Raw genomic sequence first — 25,737 nt, 5'->3', positions numbered from 1 at the left:
TGCGTGTAGACGGAGGCAGAGCATCCAAGTATTGCTCTAAGAGCACGATCTCAATAATGTCTTCCCGATTTGTCCCTATGGGACCCAACCATTTGAGACCTAGATCTTTGATCCTAAAATATAGGGCCCGGGGATTTTCATTGGTTCCCCACTTCGCTTTTCTAAACCGGACGCGATAATGTTCAGAATCAAAACCCACCCGTTCTAAGATGCTCTTTTTAATATCCTTATAGGGGGTTATTCCACCGGGGTTTACCGCTTGATAGGCGGCTTGAAGAGTCCCCGTCAATAAGGGGGCGATATATTGGCCCCATCGCTCCTGAGGCCAAGTAGCGGAAGTAGCAACTCGTTCAAAATTGGTGAAAAAGGCATCGGGGTCTTCACCTTCTTGATATCGTTGTAAGACCGAACTGGGCACATTCGGGTGTACGCGGGTAGCAGCGATGGTATCTGTGAGATTCTTAATGGCGGTTTCATGAACCAACTGGTTGTTGGCCATTATGGTGGCCTGACTCTTAAGGGCATTTTGTAGTGCCTCTCTTTCCAATTTGGCCTCTTTTTGTTGCTCTTCCCACACTAATTGTAGGTGTCTTTGTCCGGAGGCCAACTGTTGCATCATATCGGATAGGGTACACTTCTCCTCCATGGTTGGGAAGTCTCTGTCACCTATTCCAACATCCCACTTCTGACACCACTGTGACGGGGTCCTTTATCCCGAGTCGAGGGGATATTGGAAGAAGGTGACAGACGCGGCACTTAAGGGTGTAGTACGTTTATTTATTTCTTCGTTGAGATTGTAGCACTAGCTTTTCCGCCAAAGTGTTATATTCCAAGTCCAAAACTAATATATAAATCCCTTTTCTTTTCAGGGTTCCTTGATGTTCCCGGGACAGCCTGGTCCGGTCCGGAGGGAGAGGTCTTGTTCACCCGGCTCTCATGGCCCCAGGATTTCCCAAAACAAAGAAGGAGAAAGGAACAGGTAAGTGGGGAAATTTATCTATATAGGGTTAATTGGGGTTAGTAAGGAGTGAGAGGGGGGGGGGTTTGTGTGGAGGTGGAGGAATGTGGGGGTACGTTTCTCTTGTGTCTTCCTTTCGTTGTGCGCTGTTTGTGACCCCCTTACAGTTTTATCCACTGGTCTGGGTACGGTCCTTGTGGGGTTACCCTTCAGTTAACTGTGGTGCTGATTAAATAGGATCCCCTTCCCTACACGACCTCAGCCCTCTCCTCTTAGCCCCTTTAAACCCAGCCAACCACCCAGAACCCCAGTCCCAGCCCCGGTACGCTCATACCTGACTTGGCCACGCCCCTCCAGGGACGTGGCCGGCTTGTAGGCGATCTCCCGACTTCGTCTCGACAGGGGCGGGAGGCGCCCAAGGGTTTCCGCTCTCTGTCCGCTGTTCCTTCTCTACGGCGGGGTTTTCCCTCTCTCTTGGTGGTCCGCGGCGTTCGTCTCTCCGGCTCTCCCTGACGTCGGCGTCTCTCTCTGGGTTGCGCGACTCTTTCTCTCCGTCGGTCGTCCCTCCTCCTTCTATCTGACGGATGACGTTGGACGTCATCACGTCAGGAATCCCTCGGGTGCCCCCGGGGTATCCTCCGGCGGGCGTTCGCTCCGACCCGGAACCGGCGTCCGGAGGCGCCCGGTTACAATTCCAAAGACCGAAATATGTAAGGCAGCTACATGGTCTACGCCTCATACATTTACCAAACACTACTGTGTAGATGTGCTAACGGCACAACAAGCCACAGTAGGCCAAGCAGTACTACGAACATTGTTTCAAACAACTTCAACTCCTACAGGCTGAACCACCGCTTTTGGGGAGATAACTGCTTACTAGTCTATGCACAGCATGTGTATCTGCAGCTACACATGCCATCGAACGGAAAATGTCACTTACCCAGTGTACATCTGTTCGTGGCATTAGTCGCTGCAGATTCACATGCGCCCACCCGCCTCCCCGGGAGCCTGTAGCCATTTAGAAGTTGATCTTGAACATTTGTAAATTTGTGAATATATGACTTTAAACTACATTATGTACATACGTATTCACTCCATTGCATGGGCACTATTACTAGCATACACAACTCCTACCTCACCCTCTGCGGGAGAAAACAATCTAAGATGGAGTCGACGCCCATGCGCAATGGAGTCGAAATGGGAGGAGTCCCTCAGTCTCGTGACTCGAAAAGACTTCTTCGAAGAAAAACAACTTGTAACACTCCGAGCCCAACACCAGATGGCGGGATGTGCACAGCATGTGAATCTGCAGCGACTAATGCCACGAACAGATGTACACTGGGTAAGTGACATTTTCCATATATATATATATATATTTTTTTTTTTTTGTTTCATTATTATTATTATTTTGTTTTTCACTGTCCCTCTCTATCCAATAGCCCCCTTTCTATTTATGTCATTAGGGATGCCAGATCCATGTTGTTGATCTTCTTTGGCATGTCTTTGCTTATATGTAATGTATTATGGAACTTTCATTTGCACAGCAATTAGCCACTTTAGTTGTATTGTGATTTAGTTTGGAAGGTTGATGGGATAGTGCAATAATGTGGTATTTGCAGTTAGATGATGAGTTGAGTTCTTATTATTGATGTACTGCATATGGAGTGGATGCAGCACTTCATTCAAATTAACTGTTCTTAGGAAATGCTCATTTATGTTTTGTGAAATATGTTTGCACTGCACATGTCACTTTAGATATCCTGGGGTGGAGTCTGGATTCTGGATTCTGGATGGTACGATACAACAGAATGGTGTTTATGGATTGTGATGTGCTTTATATGCAATGTGCTTTTATTTTGGATGTATTGCAACATGAATATTATTGCAATAATGTTCGCACTTCATTGTATTATTTGAAGATGGGGACATGCAAAGCTCCTACTATACCACTTATATCACTTAGCACTATATCATAAGAAAACACAATACTCAGAGTTACTAAAAATAAAGGGACTTTATTTTAGTGACAATATGCCAAAAGTATCTCAGAGGATATACTCCCTTAGGAGGTAAGTAATATACACAAAATATACACACACAAACCAAATCAGGTAAATAAACAGTTAGAAAAGTAGTGCAAATACTGTAGAACACAATAGAATGCAATAGGAGACAATAGGCCTAGGGGCAACACAAACCATATACTCCAAAAGTGGAATGCGAACCACAAATGGACTCCAGGCCTAGTGTAGTGTATAGAGGGTCGCTGGGAGTGTAAGAAAACACTAAGGGTGTCCAAGATACCCTGCCCCAGGACCCCAAAAGGTAGGAGTAAAGTTACCCTACTACTCCAGAAAGACAGTAAAGTCGAGATAGGGGATTCTGCAAGGACAACAACTGACTACAAAGCACTGAAGTCGGATTCCTGGACCTGAGTACCTGTAAAGGAAGGGGACCAAGTCCAAGAGTCACGCAAGTGTCCAGGGGAGGCAGGAGCCCACTAAACCCTGGATTAAGGTGCAAAAGGGCTGCCTCCGGGTGGAAGAAGCTGAAGATTCTGCAACAACGGAAGGTGCCAGGAACTTCTCCTTTGGTCAGAAGATGCCCCACGGTGTGCTGGAGGATGCAGGGTCGTTTCCACCCAGAAAGACTGCAAACAAGCCTTGCTAGCTGCAAGAGTCCCGGTTGAAGGTTTTGGGTGCTGCCAGGGCCCAGGAAGGACCAGGAGGTCGCCCCTTGGAGGAGGAGACAGAGGGGGAACTCAGCAACACAGAGAGCCCACGCAGAAGCAGGCAACACCAGCAGAAGCACCTGAACAGGCGTTCAGAAGATCTGAGCACGATGGTCGACTCAGCACAACAAAAAGGAGTCCCACGAAGTCTGAGTCCAACTCAGCGAGTGGGGCAATGCAGGACGGAGTGCTGGGGACCTGGGCTAGGCTGTGCACGATGGAAGTCTTGCAAGAGTGCACAGAAGCCCTAGCAGCTGCAGTTCACGCAGTACACAGGATTACTGTCTGGCGTGGGGAGGCAAGGACTTACCTCCACCAAATTTGGACAGAGGGGCCACTGGACTGTCGGGGACACTTGGACCCAGCTCCTGTGTTCCAAGAACCATGCTCGTCAGGATGAGAGGGGACCCAGAGGACCGGTGATGCAGAAGTTTGGTGCCTGCGTTGGCAGGAGAAGATTCAGTCGACCCACGGGAGATTTCTTCTTGGCTTCCAGTGCAGGGTAAAGGCAGACAGCCCTCAGAGCATGCACCACCAGGAAACAGTCGAGAAAGCCAGCAGGATGAGGCACTACAATGTTGCTGGTAGTCTTCTTGCTACTTTGTTGCGGTTTCGCGGGTGTTCTGGAGCGGTCAGCGGTCAATCCTTGGCAGAAGTCGAAGAGGGAAGTGCAGAGGAACTCTGGTTAGCTCTTGCATTCGTTATCTGGTGAGATACCCACAGGAGAGACCCTAAATAGCCCTCAGAGGAGGATTGGCTACAGAGAAAGGTAAGCACCTCTCAGGAGGGGTCTCTGACGTCACCTGCTGGCACTGGCCACTCGGAGCTGTCCATTGTGCCCTCACACCTCTGCATCCAAGATGGCAGAGGTCTGGGACACACTGGAGGAGCTCTGGGCACCTCCCCTGGGAGGTGCTGGTCAGGGGAGTGGTCACTCCCCTTTCCTTTGTCCAGTTTTGCGCCAGAGCAGGGCTGGGGGGATCCCTGAACCGGTGTAGACTGGTGTATGCAAGGAGGACACCATCTGTGCCCTTCAAAGCATTTCCAGAGGCCAGGACAGGCTACTCCTCCCAGGGCCTTCACACCTATTTCCAAAGGGAGAGGGTGTAACACCCTCTCTCAGAGGAAATCCTTTGTTCTGCCTTCCTGGGACTGGGCTGCCCAGGCCCCAGTAGGGCAGAAACCTGTCTGAGGATTGTCAGCAGCGGTAGCTGGAGAGAAAACCCCAGAAAGTTAGTTTGGCAGTACCCGGGCTCTATGCTGGAGACCCTTGGATGCATGGAATTGTCCCCCCAATACCAGTATGGTATTAGAGTGACAATTCCATGATCCTAGACATGTTACATGGCCAGGTTCGGAGTTACCATTGTGACGCTACATATAGGTATTGACAAAGTCTGGGGAATTTGCCCTGAACAATGTGGGGGCACCTTGGCTAGTGCCAGGGTGCCCACATACTAAGTAACTTTGCACCTAACCTTCACTAAGTGAAGGTTAGACACACATGTGACTTATAAGTTACTTAAGTGCAGTGTAAAATGGCTGTGAAATAACGTGGATGTTATTTCACTCAGGCTGCAGTGGTAGTCCTGTGTAAGAATTGTCTGAGCTCCCTATGGGTGGCAAAAGAAATGCTGCAGCCCATAGGGATCTCCTGGAACCCCAATACCCTGGGTACCTAGGTACCATATACTAGGGAATTATAAGGGTGTTCCAGTGTGCCAAGCAGGATTGGTAAAATTAGTCACTAGCCTGCAGTGACAATTTTATAAGCAGAGAGAGCATAAACACTGAGGTTCTGGTTAGCAGAGCCTCAGTGATACAGTTAGGCACCACACAGGGAACACATACAGGGCATACTTTATGAGCACTGGGGTCCTGGCTAGCAGGATCCCAGTGACACAGGCAAAAACAAACATACATACAGTAAAAATGGGGTAACATGCCAGGCAAGAAGGTACTTTCCTACTGCGCTCTTTAACCCCTTCACTGCCAGGGCTTTTCCCCTCCTGTGCCGAGCCTTTTTTTGGCTATTTGGGGCAGTTCGCGCTTAGGCCCTCATAACTTTTTCTCCATATAAGCTACCCATGCCAGATTTGCGTCCTTTTTTTCCAACATCCTAGGGATTCTAGAGGTACCCAGACTTTCTCCTGAAGGAGACCAAGAAATTTGCCAAAATACAGCAAAGATTTCGTTTTTTTTTTTACATGAGAAAAAAGGGCTGCAGAAGAAGCAATGGCATAAACAAAGGGTTTGCGGTGGTAAAATCACCATCTTCCCAGCTTTCAGGAACAGGCAGACCTGAATTTAAAAAAAAACATTTTTAAACAGAAGTTTGACATTTTACTGGGACAAACCCGATTTTTACTATTTTTGTTCTTTCAGCCTCCTTCCAGTTAGTGACAGAAATAGGTGAGAAACCAATGCTGGATCCCAGAAAGCTAAACATTTCTGAAAAGTAGACAAAATTCTGAATTCAGCAAGGGGTCATTTGTGTAGATCTTACAAGTGTCCCACAGCAATGTGTCTCCACGTTTTACCCTGTAACTTTTTCCTGCGATGTCAGATTTTTTAAAGCAATATACTGTTACGTCTACTGGACTCTTCTGGTTGTGGGGATATATAGGGCTTGTAGGTTCATCAAGAACCCTAGGTACCCAGAGCCAATAAATGAGCAGCACCTTGCAATGGGTTTTTATTCTATACCAGGTATACACCAATTAATTTGCTGAAATATAAAAAGTGAAAATAGGTATAAAAAAAACCTTTGTATTTCCAAAATGGGCACAGGATAAGGTGTTGAGAAACAGTGGTTATTTGCACATCTCTGAATTCCAGGGTGCCCATACTAGCATGTGAATTACAGGGCGTTTCTCAAATAGCCGTCTTTTTTACACTCTGTCTTACATTTCGAAGGAAAAAATGTAGAGAAAGACAAGGGGCAATAACACTTGTTTTGCTATTCTGTGTTCCCCCAAGTCTCTCGATAACAATGGTACCTCACTTGCGTGGGTAGGCCTAGCGCCCGCAACAGAAAATGCCCCAAAACACAACGTGGACACATCACATTTTCACAAAGAAAACAGAGCTGTTTTTTGCAAAGTGCCTAGCTGTGGATTTTGGCCTCTAGCTCAGCCGGCACCTAGGGAAACCTAGCAAACCTGCGCAGTTTTGAAAACTAGACACCTAGGGGAATCCAAGATGGGGTGGCTTGTGGGGCTCTGACCAGGTTCTGTTACCCAGAACCCTTTGCAAACCTCAGAATTTGGCCAAAAAAACACTTTGTCCTCTCATTTCGGTGACAGAAAGTTCTGGAATCAGAGAGGAGCCACAAATGTCCTTCCACCCAGTCTTCCCCAAGTCTCCAATAAAAACGGTACCTCACTTATGGGCATAGGCCTAGCGCCCGGGACAGGAAATACCCCAAAACACATCGTGGACACATCACATTTTCCACAAAGAAAACAGAGCTGTTTTTTGCAAAGTGCCTTGCTGTGGATTTTGGCCTCTAGCTCAGCCGGCACCTAGGAAACCTAGCAAACCTGTGCATTTTTTTAAACTAGACAACTACAGGAATCCAAGATGGGGTGACTTTGGGGGCTCTGACCAGGTTCTGTTACCCAGAATCCTTTGCAAACCTCACAATTTTGCCAAAAAAACACCTTTTCCTCTCATTTCGGTGACAGAATGTTCTGGAATCAGAGAGGAGCCACAAATGTCCTTCCACCCAGCGTTTCCCCAAGCCTCCCGATAAAAATGGTACCCCACTTGTGGGCGTAGGCCTAGCGCCCGCGACAGGAAATGCCCCAAAACACAACGTGGACACATCACATTTTCACAAAGAAAACAGAGATGTTTTTTGCAAAGTGCCTAGCTGTGGATTTTGGCCTCTAGCTCAGCCATCAGCTAGGGAAACCTAGCAAACCTGTGCATTTTTGAAAACTAGACACCTAGGGGAACCCAAGATGGGGTGACTTGTGAGGCTTTCATCAGGTTCTGTTACCCAGAATCGTTTGCAAACCTCAAAATTTGGCCAAATAAACACTTTTTCCTCTCATTTCGGTGACAGAAAGTTCTGGAATCCGAGAGGAGCCACAAATTTCCTTCCACCCAGCGTTCCCCTAAGTCTCCTGATAAAAATGGTATCTCACTTTTGTGGATAGGCCTACTGCCCGCGAAAGGAAATGCCCCAAAACACTATCTGGACACATCAAAATTATCAAATACAAAACTACTTGTTTTTGCGAGGGGGGCCTGCGTTTTTGGTCCTGGGATCAGCAGCCATTTAGGGAAACCTACCAAACCCAGACATTTCTGAAAACTAGACACCCCCTTGGGAGTCCAGGGAGGTGTGACTTGCATTGATCCCCCAAGTTTTCTTACCCAGAATCCTCAGCAAACCTCAAATCTAGCTAAAACATCAAATTTTTTCCACATTTCTGTGTGGGATCACCACACTGGGACAAATTTCATACCACCCAATGTTTCCCTCAGTCTCCCGGTAAAAATGATACCTCATTTGTATAGGTGGGCCAAGTGCTTGTGACAGGGAAGAGCCAAAAACATGTCGAAATTGAGGGGGAACCAAAGCGGGTCCAAAAGGGCAGTTTGAAAAAAAACATTTTTAGTGCAGCAGAATTTTTTTCAGTATAGATGAGACAATGCTGGGTGGGAGGACTTTTGTGGATTCCTGCAGATTCCGGAAGGTTCCATAACAAAAACGTGGGAAGAATGGGTGATTTCCAGCAAAGTTGGAGGTTTGCAAGGCATTGTGGGTAAGAAAATGGTGCAGTGCATGTGAAACACTCCACCCTGGAATCACCCAGATGTTTAGTTTTTAGATGTGTCTAGGTCTTGTGGATTTTTCTACATAGCAGCGTCCCAAAGTCCATAAAATGCAGCCCTCACCATTCCAAGTGGGACGATTTTGAGAGTTAGCCAAGCTCTCATGTCCAAAATGTAAAAGCAAAACCCAAAATAATCAAATGTCTTCTTGCTTGCTGTGGGATAAGATGTTTTAGAGTGCGGGGAGAGCTGAAAGACTGTTACCCCCTTCATTCGGGGTGGGGGCATAACCAGGCCCATACTGGTTGGTAGCCACCACCCCACAGTTTTTTTTTTAATTCCCTGGCATCTAGTAGACTTTCTGCCCCCCCCGGGGTGTGGATCAGGGGTAATTGCCTCATCTGCCCACTGGTGGGCAGAACAACTTTGGCCCCATATATTTTTGGGTGGGGGTATGGCCATACCCCCACCCTCTTATTTTGGGAAAAAAACTTCCTTGGTCTCTGGTGGGCTTTCTGCCCCCCCTTGGGGGCAGATGGGCCTTCCAAAAATAGGCCCATCTGCCCCCAAGGGGGGCAGATATGGCCAACAGTAATGTGCCCCCATTGGTAGTGACCCTTACCCAAGGGGCTGCCCCCCTAAAGAAAACAGACACATACACACACACACCAATCCCTGGTGCCTAAGTGGTTTCTGACACCCCCCCTCTCCCCGGGACAGACTGGCCTCATAGAAATACGCCTGTCTCCCCCAAGGGGAGCAAAAATGGCCAAAAATAAATCTCCCCACCCCCTAGGGGAGCTACTCTTGCCTAAGGGGTCGCTCCCCACCTCTTAAAAAAAAATTTGCCCTGGCGCCTAGAGATTTCGGCCTAATAACAATAGGCCGATCTGCCCCCGGGGGGGCAGAAATGGCCTAAAATAAATTTGCCCCGTCCCCACCCCGGAGAGCTCCCCTTGCGTGAAATTGGTGCAAAAAAAAATCCCCATGCCTAGTGGTTTCTGCCCTCCTTGGGGGCAGACTGGCCTCATAAAAATAGGCCGATCTGCCCCTAAGGGGGGCAGAAATGGCCTAAATATAATGTGCCCCCTAGCGGAGCGACCCTTGCCTAAGGGGTCGCTCCCCAACTCTAAAAAATAAAAATAAAAGAATCCCTGGCACCTAGTGGTTTCTGCCCCCCCTGGGGCCAGATCGGCCTAATAACAATAGGCCGATCAGCCCCCGAGGGAGCAGAAAAGGCCTTGAAAAAAATTGCCCCATGGGGAGTGACCCTTGCCCAAGGGTCGCTCCCCTTATGCCAGTTTCTGTTAAAGAATAAATCCCTGGTGTCTAGTGGGCATTTCAGAAGCCATATCGCTTTACGATCCGGCTTCTGAAATGCTCTGAGAGACTTCAAAGGGAAGGAAATTCCTTTCCTTCCCTTTGAAGCCTTTCAGGCCCCATCACATGATCGGAAGAGAAATGCTGAGCATTTCTCTTCCTATCGCATGGGGAGTGATATAATACGGGAAGTGAAAAGCAGTGCATGGCAGGGCGTAATTTATAGTTAGGTGAGGAAACTATAACTGCTGAATTTCTAGGGTTTTGTACATTTAAAATGTGAGCCACACTATAACATTCTTGTACCCTTTGTTTTTTTAGTGAATTTCTACATTTTTTCAAAGTATATATCGTAACTATAACATCCCTCTAACCTTTGGATGTTTAATTGAATTTTAAGGTTTTTTAATGTAATTTTTCTAACTCTAACCTGTAACTTTGCGGGATGAGACTTTGAGTAGTTATTTATGTTGGTGTGTGAGGAGTGAGTTTTTTTTTTTAAATAGTAGCTAGAAGCTTTACAGTGACAAGTGTAACGTCTGTTCCAGGCTATTAAGCCATTTGTCTTTGTAAATGTTGTCACAGCGGTTCTCCTGATCCCCAGTTGGAGCAGTCAAGTTAGATAACCTGTAGGAGCATTTTTGGCTTTCAGTAGTTAATACGTGTCTTTAAAACAGGTACACCATCCATTAACCACATATGCAAAATTATGAATATTTATGTTTACCAATATATAACCCATTGTCTTTTCTTTCCAGTCTGTTCTTTTAGGCCCCATGGTAATAGATGATTTCAGATCCAGCTGGATGACAGGTGGCCATCAAACCAAGCTGTCATCAGTGACTTAGTTTTCATGTGAACAATTCCTTAGATACTTCCTGTAAATATGGTGAGAGAGGATGGGAGGTTATAGAGAGAAAGAGTAATATTGTTCCAACTGTGGGACTGGAAACGAATGTCTGTCACCAACTTCTGTTAGCAAACAACTTACATTGAGTGTTAACAAAACAGTATGTTGCCGTAAAGCAGGTGTTGGGTGATGTAGGAAAGTACCATCTTGCCTGGCATGTTACCCCCATTTTCACTGTATGTATGTATGTATGTTTTAGCCCTTGTGTCACTGAGATCCTGCTAGGCAGGACCCCAGTGCTCATAGTATGTGCCTGTATGTGTTCCCTGTGTGGTGCCTAACTGTATCACTGAGGCTCTGCTAACCAGAACCTCAGTGTTTATGCTCTCTCTGCTTTCTAAATTTGTCACTGCAGGCTAGTGACTAAATTTACCAATTCTCATCGGCACACTGGTACACCCATATAATACCCTTGTATATGGTACTTAGGTACCCAGGGTATTGGGGTTCCAGGAGATCCCTATGGGCTGCAGCATTTCTTTTGCCACCCATAGGGAGCCCTGACAATTCTTACACAGGCCTGCCACTGCAGCCTGAGTGAAATAACGTCCACGTCATTTCACAGCCATTTTTCACTGCACATAAGTAACTTATAAGTCACCTGTAGGTCTAACCCTCACTTAGTGAAGGTTGGGTGCCAAGTTACTTAGTTTGTGGGCACCCTGGCACTAGCCAAGGTGCCCCCACATCGTTCAGGGCAAATTCCCCGGACTTTGTGAGTGCGGGGACACCATTACACACGTGCACTATACATGGGTCACTACCTATGTATAGCGTCACAATGGTAACTCCGAACATGGCCATGTAACATGTCTAAGATCATGGAATTGTCACCCCAATACCATTCCGGTATTGGGGGGACAATTCCATTATCCCCCGGGTCTCTAGCACAAAACCCGGGTACTGCCAAATTGCCTTTCCGGGATATCCACTGCAGCTGCTGCCAACCCCTCAGACAAGATTCTGCCCTCATGGGGTCCAGGCAGCCCTGGCCCAGGTAGGCAGAACAAAGGATTTCCTCTGAGAGAGAGTGTTACACCCTCTCCCTTTGGAAATAGGTGTGAAGGGCTGGGGAGGAGTAGCCTCCCCCAGCCTCTGGAAATGCTTTAATGGGCACAGATGGTGCCCATCTCTTCATAAGCTAGTCTATACCGGTTCAGGGATCCCCCAGCCCTACTCTGGTGTGAAACTGGACAAAGGAAAGGGGAGTGACCACTCCCCTGACCAGTACCTCCCAGGGGAGGTGCCCAGAGCTTCTCCAGTGTGTCCCAGACCTCTGCCATCTTGGATTCAGAGGTGTTGGGGCACACTGGACTGCTCTGAGTGGCCAGTGCCAGCAGGTGACTTCCTAGACCCCTCTCATAGGCTCTTACCTTTCTTGGTAGCCAATCCTCCTTTCTTGGTAGCCAAACCTCCTTTTCTGGCTATTTAGGGTCTCTCCTCTGGGGAATTCTTCAGATAACGAATGCAAGAACTCACCAGAGTTCCTCTGCACTTCCCTCTTCGACTTCTGCCAAGGATCGTCCGCTGACTGCTCCAGGACGCCTGCAAAACCACAACAAAGTAGCAAGACGACTACCAGCAACATTGTAGCACCTCATCCTGCCGGCTTTCTCGACTGTTTCCTGGTGGTGCATGCTCTGGGGGTCACCTGCCTTCACCCTGCACTGGAAGCCAAGAAGAACTCTCCAGTGGGTCGACGGAATCTTCTCCCTGCTAACGCAGGCACCAAAAGACTGCATCACCGGTCCTCTGGGTCCCCTCTCATCCTGACGAGCGTGGTCCCTGGAACACAGGAACTCTATCCAAGTGACTCCCACAGTCCAGTGATACTTCAGTCCAAGTTTGGTGGAGGTATGTCTTTGCCTCCCCATTCTAGACTGCAAACCTGTGTACTGCGTGATTTGCAGCTGCTCCGGCTCCTGTGCACTCCTCCTGGATTTCCTTCGTGCACAGCCTAACCTGGGTCCCCAGCAGTCCGTCCTGCAGTGCTTAACCCTCTGAGTTGGCCTCCGACGTCGTGGGGCCCTCCTTTGTGACTCTGAGCCAGCTCTGGTTCACAAATCTTCTAAGTGCCTGTTCGGGTACTTCTGCGGGTGCTGCCTGCTTCTGTGGGGGCTCTCTGAGTTGCTGAGTGCCCCCTCTGTCTCCTCCTTCAAGGGGCGACATCCTGGTCCTTCCTGGTCCCCAGCAGCACCCAAAAACCTCTACCACAACCCTTGCAGCTAGCAAGGCTTGTTTGCGGTATTTCTGCGTTGGAACACTTCTGCAACCTTCAGCACACCGTGGGACATCTTCCATCCAAAGGAGAAGTTCCTAGCTCTCTTCGTTGTTGCAGAATCCTAAGCTTCTTCCATCCGGAGGCAGCTTCCTTTCACCTTCATCTGGGGTTTCCTGGGCTTCTGACCCCCCGGACACTATCGCGACTCTTGGACTTGGTCCCCTTGCCTTGCAGGTCCTCAGGTCCAGGAATCCGTCTTCAGTGCTTGGCTGGTGTTTGTGGTTCTTGCAGAATCCCCCTATCACGACTATTGTGTCCTTTTGGGGTAGTAGGGGTACTTTACTCCTACTTTTCAAGGTCTTGGGGTGGGGTATCTTGGACACCCTGACTGTTTTCTTACAGTCCCAGCGACCCTCTACAAGCTACCATAGGTCTGGGGTCCATTCGTGATTCGCATTCCACTTTTGGAGGATATGGTTTGTGTTGCCCCTAGACCTATGTTAACCTATTGCATCCTATTGTAATTCTACACTGTTTGCATTACTTTTCTTACTCTTACTTACCTGTTTTGGGCTTGTGTACATATAACTTGTATATATTACTTACCTTCTTACTGAGGGTACTCACTGAGATACTTGTGGCATATTGTCATAAAAATAAAGTACCTTTATTTTTAGTAACTCTGTGTATTGTGTTTTCTTATGATATTGTGCTATATGATATAAGCGGTATACTAGGAGCTTTGCATGTCTCCTAGATCAGCCTAAGCTGCTCTGCTATAGCTACCTCTATCAGCCTGAGCTGCTAGAACACCTCTATTCTACTAATAAGGGATAACTGGACCTGGCACAGGGTGTAAGTACCACAAGGTACCCACTATAAGCCAGCCCAGCCTCCTACATTTGTGGTGCAGCGGTGGGATAAGTACTTGCAACTGCTTTACCACTTTGTCATGTTGTACTTTTCATAAGAGAAGCATATACCAAATAGTTCAGTATATGTACACTTAACTAAAAATGTTTACTTTTCTATTCAAAAACTTTTCACAAATTTCTGAAAAGTTTCTTAAAACTTCTCAAAGTTTGAAAAAAAATTTTTGGTCTGTGCTTTCTAAAGTTCTAAAATTTTTCTTTCTTACTATCCTTAAACCTTTACTATCATGTCTGTTGTAGAGCCCACTCTCAAAACTGTTAATGCAACATATGAGAGTCTAAACTATAAGAGTTTGAGGGGTCTCTGCCTGGATAGAAGTTTGAGTATAGGAAAGAACCCTACAAAAGAGTTTCTCTTTGACATGCTTGTTGTAGATGACCAGAACCAGTCTGGACCATCACATGAGAGGTTAGAAAAGGGAGAAGCTTCCCAGTCTGATTCAGAGGAGTCCCCTGGAGAAGCTGAGGAGGGTTCTGACAAGGGTCTGCCCCCTAACAGGGCACCTAGTGATGCTGGTAGTGATAGAGGTTCCCATAACAGTTGGGCATCCTTTATCCCTAGAGGCCAGGTTACCAGGGTCCAGACAGTTAGGGACAGGCCCCCCTCTGAAACTTCCCATATTTCATCTGTGTCAAAGCATTCCCAACCCACCCACTCTGAGGATAACTTGTTAGAAAGGGAGCTCAAAAAGTTGAGGGTTGAAGAGACCAGACTGAAGCTTAAACAGCAGCAGCTGGCCTTAGATAGGGAATCCCTAGACATAGAGAAGGAAAGACAGAGGTTGGGGTTAGTTCCCCATGGTGGCAGCAGCAGTATTCCTGATAGATATCCTGTTAGAGAGCAAGATTCCAGGAATCTGCACAAGATAGTCCCCCCTTACAAGGAGGGGGATGCCATTAATAAGTGGTTTGCTGCACTTGAGAGGGCCTGTATGGTACAGTTGGTCCCTCAAAGGCAGTGGGCTGCTATTTTGTGGCTATCTTTCACTGGAAAGGGTAGGGATAGGCTCCTTACTGTTAGAGAAAGTGAAGCCAATAACTACAAAGTTTTGAAAGATGCACTCTTGGATAGATTTGGCTTAACCACTGAACAATACAGGATTAAGTTCAGAGACACCAGAAAAGAGTCTTCTCAAGACTGGACAGATTTTGCGGACTGTTCAGTGAAGGCCTTGGAAGGGTGGTTGCATGGCAGTAAGCTATCTGACTATGAAAGCCTGTACAATCTTATTCTGAGAGAGCATATTCTTAACAATTGTGTGTCTGACTTGTTGCACCAATACCTAGTGGACTCGGATCTGACCTCTCCCCAAGAATTGGGAAGGAAGGCAGACAAATGGGTCAGAACAAGGGTGAACAGAAAAGTTCATAAAGGGGGTGACAAGGATGGCAAGAAGAAGGATGGTAAGTCTTCTGAGAAGGGTGGGGACAAAAGTAAACATTATGAGTCTTCATCAGGCCCACAAAAATCCTCTGGGGGTGGTGGGTCCAAATCCTCTTCTAATAATCAACCTATAAAGCCTTGGTGTTATTTGTGTAAAGTCAAAGGCCATTGGGCAACTGATTCCAGTTGCCCAAAGAAAAACACCAAACCTCCCACCACTACAACCCCTGCTGCAAATTCTAGTGCTCCTAGTAATAGCAGTGGTGGTGGGAAATCTACTACTAATAGCCAATCCAAGGGTGTATCTGGGCTCACTATTGACAAGGTAGTTGGGGTTGGTCTTGTTAGGGAGACCACAGAGGCTGTTTTAGTCTCTGGTGGTGGCATTGATTTTGCCACCTTGGTTGCTTGTCCCCTTAATATGGATAAGTACAAGCAACTTCCCCTAATAAATGGTGTTGAGGTTCAGGCCTACAGGGACACAGGAGCCATTGTAACTATGGTGATAGAAAAACAGGTCCACCCTGAACAACACCTACTTGGTCAGCAGTACCAAGTGACAGACGCTCATAACAACACTCTTAGCCACCCCATGGCTGTTGTGAATCTCAACTGGGGGGGGGGGTTACTGGTCCAAAGAAAGTTGTGGTAGCCACAGATTTACCTGTAAACTGTCTACTATGAAATGATTTGGCATTCCTGGGCATATTTTTGCTTTAACCAGGGCTCAGGCCAAAAAGCAAAAAGGACAGGGTGACTTGGATCCTGGAACAATGGACCAAGTGCTCCCTAAAGCTAGGGGTAAAAAGGGTAAATCCCTACCCATTATCGCTCCCTCTACAGATGATTCCCCTTCTGAGGAAGAGGAATTTCCTCCCTGTTGCAGAACCTACACCAGAGGAGCTGGCAGAAGACACTGCTGAACTTTTGGGTGGAGGGGGGCCTGCCAGGGAAGAGCTGAGTGTGGAACAGCAAACCTGTCCCACATTAGAGGGTCTCAGACAGCAAGCTGTCAAGCAGCAAAACGGGGATGTCAGTGACAGTCATAGAGTATACTGGGAAGATAACCTCTTGTACACAGAGTCAAGGGACCCAAAACCTGGAGCAGCCAGGAGATTGGTCATTCCCCTGCAGTTGTCACGGTTTCGGACGGGTCTGATCGGGACTCTGATTGGGACACCCCTTGAGGTCACCGAATATCCTAAAGAGGTAATATACTGGGGAAGAAGAGCAGCTAAAGGCATACACAGAAAGGACAGCTATGAACAGGCACAGGAAAGTAAAAGCAGAGCAACCCTTGTGTGAACAAACAGGAAACAGATTACTAATGGACAAACACGCTGGGGTTGTACACAGAGTAAGGCGCAGAACCTCCCACAGTGACAGGGAATGTCAATGCCTCTGTGCAGTTTGCTCTTACAGATAGTCACCCTGCCAGCCCCATAAAAAGGAGGCAGCGGAAGTGATTCTGTCTCTGGACCCTAGAGCACAGACAAGGAAAGTACTTACATACACAAGACACGCTCTTGTGGGTCCAGCTGGAAACACAGTGGCGATGCCTGAGCTAACAGCAATAGCACACCGTCACTGTTAGGCATGAAAGACAACGTATAACACTGGACAAGGATGGGGGCTGGAATTGCCTCCTGGAAACCAGGAGCCAACCCCAGAACAAAGGAGGACACTTATACACTGGTGAAGACTGATAGAACACTTACCAGACACAAATAACCAAGAAGAAACAGAAACGGAAGGGAACAAACTAAGAGGCAGAGGCAAGAACTAGGAACAGGCTCAGGCTGAAGCAAAGGCGGGACTAGGACTTGAAAACAGGGCACAAACCTCTGGCTGGGACAAACAGAGACAGGACTGGGAAACAGAGAGCAGGCTCTGGCTGGAACAGGCAAGGACAGGGCTGGAATACAGGGGGTAGGAAATGAGCAGTTAACAGGACTGGGAAACAGAGAGAAGGTTCAGGCTGAAACAAGGCAGGAGCAGGGCAGAGAAACAGGGAGCAGGCTCTGGAAGAGACAAACAGGTACAAGACTAAGAGATAGGGAGCAGACTCTGGCTGGAACAATCAGGAGCAGGGCAGAGTAACAGGAAACAGGATCAAGCTGGAACAGAACAGGAACAAACCTGGAGCACCATCCGACAAAGGGTCTGTAACACAAAGGAATCGAACTCCAATGCACGACAGGGATCTTGAGGAAATGGCTGCTGATATGCATTTCCAAGCTGGGCTGCACAGGAGAGGTCTCAGGTGTGTGTAGTTTCAGACACTTGCAAGTCCTGGAGTAGAGGATCCGGTGAAAAGGAGCAACTGGACTTCTCCCATAGAAAACAATGGGAAACAGAATCCGGGCTTTCTTGACTACTAGACTGTGCATTATGGGATTTGCAGTCCCAGGAAGCAAATGTAGTACTACACAAGTGTACCATGGAGAAAAGAGAAACAAACAGGAGTCAGTAAGGGACTCTAGATAAGTGTTTAAGGTGATTCCCAGGCTTCCGACAGTCCCCTCACAGCGTCCCCTAGAAATGGGACGACAGAGTCGTAACAGCAGTACAGAGAGTTTCTTCTCACTCTAGCACATGACATTCCTTTGGCTGGGCATTTGGGCCAGACAAAAACTTGGGAAAGATTTGTCCCCTTGTTTCACTGGCCTCATATGTCAGAGGACACCAAAGACTTTTGTAAGTCCTGTGTGACCTGTCAAGCCAATGGCAAGACTGGTGGCACTCCAAAGGCCCCTCTAATTCCACTTCCAGTGGTTGGGGTGCCCTTTGAAAGGGTAAGGGTTGACATAGTTGGCCCCCTTGACCCTCCTACTGCTTCAGGCAATAGATTTATCTTGGTGGTAGTGGACCATGCCACAAGATACCCTGAAGCCATACCTTTAAGGACAACTACAGCTCCTGCAGTGGCAAAGGCCCTCCTGTGAATATTTTCCAGGGTGGGTTTTCCTAAAGAGGTGGTGTCAGACAGAGGTAGCAACTTCATGTCTGCATACCTAAAAGCAATGTGGAAGGAGTGTGGTGTTACCTACAAGTTCACCACCCCTTACCATCCACAAACAAATGGTCTGGTTGAAAGGTTTAATAAAAACTCTCAAAGGAATTATAATGGGACTCCCTGAAAAACTCAGGAGGAGATGGGATGTCCTGTTACCTTGCCTCCTTTTTGCTTACTGGGAGGTACCCCAAAAAGGAGTGGGCTTCAGCCCCTTTGAACTCCTCTTTGGGCACCCTGTAAGAGGTCCACTTACTCTTGTAAAGGAGAGTTGGGAACAACCTTTAAAAGCTCCTAAACAGGACATAGTGGATTATGTACTTGGCCTAAGATCCAGAATGGCTGAGTACATAAAAAAGGCCAGTAAAAATCTTCAGGCCAGACAGGAGCTGCAAAAGCAATGGCATGACCAGAAGGCTGTTCTGATCCAGTACCAACCAGTACAGAAGGTGTGGGTATTGGAGCCTGTGGCCCCAAGAGCACTCCAAGACAAATGGAGTGGACCCCATCTAATTGTTGAGAAGAAGGGTGAGGTTACCTATTTGGTAGACCTGGGCACTGCCAGGAGTCCCCTTAGGGTGATTCATGTCAACCGCCTAAAACCCTACTATGACAGGGTTGATCTCACCCTGCTCATGGCAACAGATGAGGGACAGGAAGAAGATAGTGACCCTCTCCCTGATCTCTTCTCCTCCACTGAAGCAGATGCCTTAGTGGAGGGAGTAGTTTTAGCAGACTGTCTGACTGCAGAACAGAAAGACAACTGCATCAATCTCCTAAGCCAATTTTCAGACCTCTTTTCACTTGTACCAGGTACCACATCCTGATGTGAACACACTATTGACACTGGAGACAGCCTCCCTGTCAACAGTAAAATTTATAGGCAGCCTGACCATGTCAGAGACTGCATTAAACAAGAGGTGCAGAAAATGTTGGATTTGGGGGTGATTGAACCTTCTGAAAGCCCATGGGCTAGCCCAGTGGTGCTTGAACCAAAACCTCACACCAAAGATGGAAAGAGGGAGATGAGGTTTTGTGTAGATTACAGAGGGCTCAATCAGGTAACAAAAACTGATGCTCACCCTATACCCAGGGCAGATGAGCTCATTGATACACTGGCTTCTGCCAAGTATCTTAGCACATTTTATCTGACTGCAGGGTATTGGCAGATCAGATTGGCAGAAGATGCTAAACCAAAGACTGCATTTTCTACCATTGGAGGGCACTACCAATTCACAGTAATGCACTTTGGTTTGAAAAATTCACCTGCCACTTTTCAGAGGTTGGTGAACACAGTCCTGCAAGAGTTGGAAGCTTTCAGGGCAGCTTATCTTGATGATATTGCTGTCTTTAGCTCAACCTGTGATGAGCACCTGGTCCACCTATGGAAAGTTTTGGAGGCCCTGCAAAAGGCAGGCCTCACTATCAAGGCCTCAAAGTGCCAGATAGGGCAGGGGAAAGTGGTTTATCTGGGCCACCTGGTAGATGGAGAACAGATTGCACCACTACAGGGGAAAAATCCAGACTATCATTTATTGGGTTCCCCCTACAACTCAGACCCAGGTGAGAGCCTTTTTAGGCCTCACAGGGTACTACAGGAGATTCATGAAGAATTATGGCTCCATAGCAGCCCCTCTTAAAGATCTCACTAGCAAGAAAATGCCTAAGAAGGTGTTATGGACAGCTAGCTTTCAGAAAGCTTTTGAGGAGCTCAAACAGGCCATGTGCTCTCCACCTGTCCTAAAAAGCCCATGTTACTCCAAGAAATTAATTGTTCAAACTGATGCATCTGAATTAGGGGTAGGGGCAGTACTATCACAACTGAATTCTGAGGGCCAGGATCAACCAGTTGCTTTTATCAGCAGAAGGTTGACCCCTAGAGAAAAGCATTGGTCTTCCATAGAGAGGGAGGCCTTTGCTGTGGTCTGGGCACTGAAAAAGTTGAGGCCATACCTGTTTGGCACTCACTTTATTGTTCAGACAGACTACAAACCTCTACTTTGGCTAAAACAAATGAAAGGTGAAAACCCTAAATTGTTGAGGTGGTCCATATCTCTACAGAGAATGGACTATACACTGGAACATAGACCTGGGCGTACCCACTCCAATGCAGATGGACTCTCCAGATATTTCCACTTAGACAATGAAGACTCATCAGGACAAGGCTAGTCTTATTGTCCTTCGTTTGGGGGGGGGGGGGTGTAGGAAAGTACCATCTTGCCTTGCATGTTACCCCCATTTTCACTGTATGTCTGTATGTTTTAGCCCTTGTTTCACTGGGATCCTGCTAGGCAGGACCCCAGTGCTCATAGTATGTGCCCTGTATGTGTTCCCTGTGTGGTGCCTAACTGTATCACTGAGGCTCTGCTAACCAGAACCTCAGTGTTTATGCTCTCTCTGCTTTCTAAATTTGTCACTGCAGGCTAGTGACTAAATTTACCAATTCTCATTGGCACACTGGTACATCCATATAATTCCCTTGTATATGGTACCCTGGGTATTGGGATTCCAGGAGATCCCTATGGGCTACAGCATTTCTTTTGCCACCCATAGAGAGCTCAGACAATTCTTACACAGGCCTGCCACTGCAGCCTGAGTGAAATAACGTCCACGTTATTTCACAGCCATTTTTCACTGCACATAAGTAACTTATAAGTCACCTATATGTCTAACCCTCACTTAGTGAAGGTTGGGTGCCAAGTTACTTAGTGTGTGGGCACCCTGGCACTAGCCAAGGTGCCCCCACATCATTCAGGGCAAATTCCCCGGACTTTGTGAGTGCGGGGACACCATTACACACGTGCACTATACATAGGCCACTACCTATGTATAGCGTCACAATGGTAACTCCGGACATGGCTATGTAACATGTCTTAGATCATGGGATTGTCACCCCAATACCATTCTGGTATTGGGGGGACAATCCCATGATCCCCCGGGTCTCCAGCACAAAACCCGGGTACTGCCAAACTGCTTTCCGGGGTTTCCACTGCAGCTGCTGCCAACCCCTCAGACAGGATTCTGCCCTCCTGGGGTCCAGGCAGCCTTGGCCCAGGAAGGCAGAATAAAGGATTTCCTCTGAGAGAGGGTGTTACACCCTCTCCCTTTGGAAATAGGTGTGAAGGGCTAGGGAGGAGTAGCCTCCCCCAGCCTCTGGAAATGCTTTGATGGGCACAGATGGTGCCCATCTCTGCATAAGCCAGTCTACATCGGTTCAGGGATCCCCCAGCCCTGCTCTGGCGCGAATCTGGACAAAGGAAAGGGGAGTGACCACTCCCCTGACCAGTACCTCCCAGGGGAGGTGCTCCTCCAGTGTGTCCCAGACCTCTGCCATCTTGGATTCAGAGGTGTTGGGGGCACACTGAACTGCTCTGAGTGGCCAGTGCCAGCAGGTGACACCAGAGACCCCCTCTGATAGGCTCTTACCTTTCTTGGTAGGCAATCCTCCTTTCTTGGTAGCCAAACCTCCTTTTCTGGCTATTTAGGGTCTCTCCTCTGGGGAATTCTTCAGATAACGAATGCAAGAACTCACCAGAGTTGCTCTGCACTTCCCTCCTCGGCTTCTGCCAAGGATCGACCGCTGACTGCTTCAGGACACCTGCAAAACCGCAACAAAGTAGCAAGACGACTACCAGCAACATTGTAGCACCTCATCCTGCCGGCTTTCTCAACTGTTTCCTGGTGGTGCATGCTCTGGGGGTCACCTGCCTTCACCCTGCACTGGAAGCCAAGAAGAAATCTCCAGTCGGTCGACGGAATCTTCCCCCTGCTAACGCAGGCACCAAAAGACTGCATCACTGGTCATCTGGGTCCTCACTCATCCTGACGAGCGTGGTCCCTGGGATACAGGAACTCTATCCAAGTGACTCCCACAGTCCAGTGATCCTTCAGTCCATGTTTGGTGGAGGTAAGTCCTTGCCTCCCCACGCTAGACTGCAAACCTGTGTACTGGGTGATTTGCAGCTGCTCCTGCTCCTGTGCACCCCTCCAGGATTTCCTTCATGCACAGCCTTGCCTGGGTCCCCAGCACTCCATCCTGCAGTGCTCAACCCTGTGAGTTGGCCTCCAACGTCGTGGTACCCTCCTTTGTGACTCTGAGCCAGCTCTGGTTCACAAATCTTCCACGTGCCTGTTCGGGTACTTCTGCGGGGGCTGCCTGCTTCTGTGGGGGCTCTCTGAGTTGCTGAGCGCCCCCTCTGTCTCCTCCTCCAAGGGGTAACATCCTGGTCCTTCCTGGTCCCCAGCAGCACCCAAAAACGTCTACCACGACCCTTGCAGCAAGCAAGGCTTGTTTGCGGTATTTCTGCGTGGGAACACTTCTGCAACCTTCAGCACGCCGTGGGACATCGTCCATCCAAAGGAGAAGTTCCTAGCTCTCTTCGTTGTTGCAGAATCCTAAGCTTCTTCCATCCGGAGGCAGCTTCCTTGCACCTTCATCCGGGGTTTCCTGGGCTCCTGCCCTCCCTGGACACTATCGCGACTCTTGGACTTGGTCCCCTTGCCTTGCAGGTCCTCAGGTCCAGGAATCCGTCTTCAGTGCATGGCTGGTTTTTGTGGTTCTTGCAGAATCCCCCTATCACGACTATTGTGTCCTTTTGGGGTAGTAGGTGTACTTTACTCCTACTTTTCATGGTCTTGGGGTGGGGTATCTTGGACACCCTGACTGTTTTCTTACAGTCCCAGTGACCCTCTACAAGCTCCCATAGGTCTGGGGTCCATTCGTGATTCGCATTCCACTTTTGGAGTATATGGTTTGTGTTGCCCCTAGACCTATGTTCACCTATTGCATCCTATTGTAATTCTACACTGTTTGCATTACTTTTCTTACTCTTACTTACCTGTTTTGGGTTTGTGTACATATAACTTGTGTATATTACTTACCTTTTTACTGAGGGTACTCACTGAGATACTTGTGGCTTATTGTCATAAAAATAAAGTACCTTTATTTTTAGTAACTCTGTGTATTGTGTTTTCTTATGATATTGTGTTATATGGTATAAGCGGTATAATAGGAGCTTTGCATGTCTCCTAGTTCAGCCTAAGCTTTGCCATAGCTACCTTCTATCAGCCTAAGCTGCTAGAAACACCTCTATTCTACTAATAAGGGATAACTGGACCTGGCACAGGGTGTAAGTACCACAAGGTACCCACTATAAGCCAGGCCAGCCTTCTACAGGTGAGAGTGGAGGTACAAACCTATCTCTTCAATTATCAGGCACTCACCAAATGTTCCCACAATAGTGAGCCAGACATACAATGCTAATTCCAACCGCCCACCATGTTGTGAATAATTAAGGCAACTGGAACCCAATGGGGGAAAGGGGAGTGGGAGAGACAAGATACTGTTTCAGATCCTGGGACTTTCCTTGGACGACTGCTTCCTGGATTACACTGGGTGCCACTCCCTAGAGGACAAGATTTAAGAGTAGTGTTGCAAAATGTATTGATCACCGAAATAATGCTCCATGTCTTAAAGGCTAAACCTGGTTCCTCCCCTTTCCCTGCCTATCTGAAGATTGTCAAAAGACATCTGTGGCAAGGATAAGAAGAGACAAGAACACCTGGAGCTGGATACCCTGCAGGTATGTATATGAGTAGTAAGTTGTTAGTCTATCTCTAGCAGGTATGAGAACCATACATTTACTAAAATAACATGAAGCAAGGTACAACAAAATATACCAGAAAGCACCTTGTACCTATGTACCGATGTCTTGTAGGAAATAAAAATATATTACCACAAGCATAAATAGAACTTAGACATATGCTTTCATTCTCTATAGTGTAATGCATGTTGAAAAACCTTCAACGTTCTGCGAATCAAGTTACAGTAACCAGCTAAGTTGAAATCACTCACCAGTCACATATTATGTTACATTACTTTCAAACGTGTAGTCATTCATGGCAATTAGAACATATTGCATGCAGTAAATATAAGCACATATGTATATATGTCGGCAAATCATTGTATTATGGCCTCAGTTCAAGCTTCACATTTTTATGCATCCATTTAACTGCACAGCCTGCTATAATGGTACCAGCATGAAGAACAAACAAAGCTTGTCAGAACTCGCAAAATAAGAAAATGCTTCCCAATACAGATAAGTAACGTTAGCGCATGTGAGCGTGGTTACCGCCTTCAGAGTTTTAAACATCTTTGTTTCTGCTTTTCGTTTCAGCTCTAGTGGCCGAGGTATAGTGCTGTTGAAAGTTATGCAGGCAAGGACGAGGGCAAGGTATGCTGCGGTTGAAGAAAATACGGGAAGGAAGTGGATAAAGCCGCTGGAGGAATGCAGCCAAGAATGCCAAAGAAGACACGAGTTAGGCGAGGAACTCTGGACACAACCATGGTGGAAGACTGGAACGACAAGCATTGGTTTCGGCTTCCTCCGCATCTAAATAGTGTGCCTAAGCAAAATGGTCACTGTCTTGTGATACACAGCAAGACATTGGCTCTCTGTTTACAGTGTTTCGTCTTCCCCGTAAAGGCAAGCATGACATCAATACTTGGGTCACTGCTTCTTCCATCGCAGCCATATTGTATTGTATTGTAGTAGTATTTATATAGCGTTTACTACCCCTGACTAGGTGTTGAAGCGCTTTTCGGCAAGTAGCACGCTACTCCGGAACCCAACAAGAATTAGTGGTGGATTAGTATAGGGAAATATGAGAACAGTTTTAGTGTTATTATGAGTTAATTTGAGCCGTGGATATGAGAGTTTGTTAGTTAGATTGACTGGAGTAATGGAGGGCTGGAGGAGTAAAGAATCCAGAAGTGTTAATTGGGAGTTTATGGCAATAGGATTTTGGTGATTTAAGACTATCAGTAGAAGCTTATGGTGTAAGCATTATTAAAGTTAATCTAATTGCATTGCTCAAAAACATAGAACTTCTTTGTTTGATTGACTTTTTCAAAGAATATTAAAAATAAACAAGAAATGTCAATTCTAAGTCTTGACAATAAAACATTCTGTTAATATAATCCTAGATGTGTACTACTTTGAAGATGTATATAATGTCACACACAAAGCTATGATTACACTGTGATCACAATACTAGTAGCTTTCCTATTATTTAAAGATCACCTGGTATGTTTATATTTGAAAGTCCATTTAAAGATGATTGTTTTATTTTTGATCTTTTTAAAAAAAAGTTTTTCTTTTTTTAAATTTATGGATCCGTCGCAAATCGTCCGTCATGTATTTCCGGATCCGCTGGAGGTTCGAGACCCTGGCAGGCTTTATAGCAGAACTTAAAAACATGAATAGACACTTTAAAATTATTGTTTGAGGTAAGTGATTTACTCAAAAAGCAATGAAACATATAATTATAGGGAAAAAAAAGTTTTAAACCTTGTTTAAGTACATTTTCCAGACTCACAGTTACGTTATGACGTCATCACAATTCCCACATGACACAGGATTTTACTAGTTGAAACTCTTCAGTCATTTATAGAGGAAGGCCGCTCTCATTTTTTCCATTCTTT

At 47.0% G+C, this 25,737-nt stretch overlaps 1 long non-coding RNA gene across 1 annotated transcript; it reads left to right on the top strand.

Moving 5' to 3' along the window:
• Positions 1-735: 735 nt before the first annotated feature.
• Positions 736-25,193, top strand: LOC138292546 (uncharacterized). Its single transcript, XR_011202720.1, has 3 exons — positions 736-979; positions 23,770-23,836; positions 24,431-25,193. It is a non-coding gene; the product is annotated as an uncharacterized lncRNA (long non-coding RNA).
• The last annotated feature ends 544 nt before the right edge of the window (positions 25,194-25,737 follow it).

This window comes from Pleurodeles waltl, chromosome 4_2 (genome assembly GCF_031143425.1).
Source record: "Pleurodeles waltl isolate 20211129_DDA chromosome 4_2, aPleWal1.hap1.20221129, whole genome shotgun sequence".
Taxonomy (NCBI): domain Eukaryota; kingdom Metazoa; phylum Chordata; class Amphibia; order Caudata; family Salamandridae; genus Pleurodeles; species Pleurodeles waltl.
Note: the sequence above shows the minus strand (reverse complement) of the source record. Positions and strands in the feature narration are given on the sequence as shown.